Source organism: Chenopodium album, chromosome 9 (genome assembly GCF_948465745.1).
Source record: "Chenopodium album chromosome 9, dcCheAlbu1.1, whole genome shotgun sequence".
Lineage (NCBI taxonomy): Eukaryota > Viridiplantae > Streptophyta > Magnoliopsida > Caryophyllales > Amaranthaceae > Chenopodium > Chenopodium album.
The window spans coordinates 43,799,399-43,802,569 of NC_137842.1; the positions used below are offsets into that span (position 1 = coordinate 43,799,399).

The 3,171-nt window shown below is 32.1% G+C and overlaps 1 non-coding gene across 1 annotated transcript; it reads left to right on the forward strand.

Moving 5' to 3' along the window:
- The first annotated feature begins 2,799 nt into the window (after positions 1 to 2,799).
- On the forward strand, positions 2,800 to 2,906 carry LOC145561089 (small nucleolar RNA R71). Its single transcript, XR_014093672.1, has one exon. It is a non-coding gene; the product is annotated as a small nucleolar RNA R71 (small nucleolar RNA).
- The last annotated feature ends 265 nt before the right edge of the window (positions 2,907 to 3,171 follow it).

The following is a 3,171-nucleotide window of genomic DNA, read 5'->3' on the forward strand; positions in this document are numbered from 1 at the left end:
AAATCACAAAAGGTATCGTCTGAGTTTGGGAATATAATTAATTATCGAAATCAACAATTAAGTGCATTCAGAACTCTTGGCAAAGTGATGCTAAAGACAGTATTATCCTTCTCTAAAGCATTACGATGTCGACAATACAATTACAACCCACACATATTCAAACACACATCGAAATATTTCATTTTAGGGGTTTATAATACCCAAAAATTCACTCATCACCTATTTAAAATATAATTTCAAATAAATTATAATACTTACAATAAAAATTACATAAAACCATTTTACTATGCCAAAAATCCAAACTATCAATTCATAAAACAACCAAAACGGGACAACAACATACAAGTCTAATAAACATTATAAAATCCCAACTAAACATGCTTCAAATGCGAAATAAAATATAGGGCATATACATACACTCATTAGTCATCATATAAAAACCATATCGGACTTAAAATTAAAGATAGAACATGCCCAAATAAAATCATACATACAGCAGCCCCTACATTAAATTACAGCAGAACCAAGGACACCAATCCACCCAAAAATTCACCTTAAACATGAAACTAAGCTTAACCCATTATTGTAAATGATCTTACAACATAATAGGTTATAACAAACATCAATTTGGGCTTAGAAATTAGGCAATACACCTTTAAAAATCACCTAAACTACACGCATAGACTGACCTGCTGGCAGCTTCTACATAGCTTGTTTTAGCCTCTAAAAACATATCAAACTTGCTTGGAATCATGCCAAAATAATTACGTGATATCCTAAAAAGATACTAATTTAGTGTAGGCATGAAATTAAACCATATAATCAGATTTAAAACTCAAATTCACACCCAAAAACTACTGTAACTCATTCGCGGATTCCAGTTTCCCGTGCTCAATATCAAGTCCAAAACATGCCCAAAATCAAAGTTTAACACATGAAAATTATACCCAACAATCCCTTATATGCTACTACACATTAAACAGCAAGAATTAGCCCAAGAAAATAGGTAAACATGCCTCATAACCACAACAAAACCCATGACAGGTATGTAACATTTCAGCAGTACCTATGGTGCATTTTGTGCCGTAAAAACCATGTATTAACTCATTAAAAACATCATACAAAGATCATAAAACATCAAGGATTTGATATTAATCAAGTTTGGGCACAAAAACAAGGATTAATATCACTAATTCACGTTTTATGTCATACAAATTACAGCAGCCACAAAATGAAAGAAAATTACAAATGAACCTAATCCTAGCCATGTTTCTACCTATCAATTCAACTCTAAAAACCAATAGTTCTAACCTAAGGGAGTAAAGCTAGTTACCTCGATGCATAGGACACCAAAACCAGAAGAAAATGACAACATCATCACACACAAACAGCAGCAAACACACGCTCAAACGTCCACCCAAGTTGCCTTGTTCCCTTGCTTCGTTTTTGCTTGTTTTAGAGGAGAGATGGAGCACGATTTTGGCAGCAATTATGGCAGAAAGTTAGGCTTTGATTTCCCCTTGATTCCCACCTTAAATCCCACGAAAACGATGGGGAGAAGAGGAGTGAGTTGCTGCATCTTTAGGTGGGGAAAAACTGATGTGTTTTGGGCTTCTTTGTACGTGAAATGAGAAGAAGAAGAGAAAGGGTTCGGGCAGTAAATTAATAGGTTTTATTAGAATTAATAAAATTGAATATGGGGAATTACATAGGTGGAATATAGGCAGCTTCTAATCCCACAAAGATGCTGTGTAAAACAGCTTAGAATGGGCTTATATGAGCCTCACAAAAGGTCATACAAAGCTAGGATTCAAGGCTTCATTTTTTGGGCTTGACTGAATAATTAATTTAGGCGTAAGAATGGGATAAGGAAGCTAATAAACAAGCATATCTTAATCTATTTATTCATGGAATTTGTATGGCGAAACCCGACCCATAAAAAAATTCTAGTTGGCCCGAAACTAGATTAAGAAAGGAATGTAACGAGAGGCGACTTCAAAGTATATTTAAAAAAAAAACAATAATATAGATTATATTATTGATACCTCACAAATAATACAAATACTAATTACAATAATAATAATGAAAACAATCATTTAAATCACGAAACAAAAATATATATAAAGTTCATATTTTACTGAAAAACAATAAAAAGAAGCGATATGCGAAACCAATAATATTATTCATTTATAATGACCTAATTAATAAAAGGACATTATAATGAGTTTTATAAATATAAATTAAAGAATAGTTTGTAAACAATATCAATTCGATAATCAAGTTGACATAATCACCCAATACCACTTTATAAATCGATATTGATACCATTGAACGTAAAACGTCTTTAAAATCATAGAATCATTTTATACCTATCAAATTGGCACTTCAGTCAAGGAATCATCCATGATGACCCGTATCAATTACGATAAGTTAAATATTGAAATTACATATAATTTAGAAACACTTATTGAATTGATGCTTAATCTTAAGGAATCACCCTATAAGGCTAATATCAATTCAGACATGTTAAACATAGTTGAAATGATTAAAACTCAATTATAAAACATTTTTAAATAATAATTTAATTTGCTTTATCAAAATATTATAATTAAGGTTTTCAAAAGTTTATAATCAACTTTAAATCAAAATAACGATTTTAATAATTAAATAAAGATTTCACTTTTGAAATTTGATTTAAATAAGAAATTAGGTTTAATAGATTTAAATGCACATAAAATGGTGGTTAGAAAATACGGGGTGTTACAATTATAGAACGTTTGGATCAACATCCACTCTAGATTACCATGCTGAGGGCATTGTCTCTGCAATCGCTTAAACCTTCTACATGCCTCATATAGGAATTCTTCATTGGATTGATGGAAGGTAGATAGCTCGTTCCTTAATTTTGCAGTTTTCTCTTGCCCCAAGAATTTTACTAGGAAGGCCTTGACAAGCTTGTCCCACGTATCGAAGGAACCAATACCTTCATCTCGTAACCACTCCCTTGCTCTATCACGTAGTGAAAAAAGGATAAGGCGCAGTCTAATAGCATCATCAGTGACACCATTGAGCTTCATGGTGACACACTTCTCCAAAAAACTATCAATGTAAGTTACAGAACAATCATTCGGTGAACCCGCAAAAGAATCATTGGAGATGAACTGTATGAAT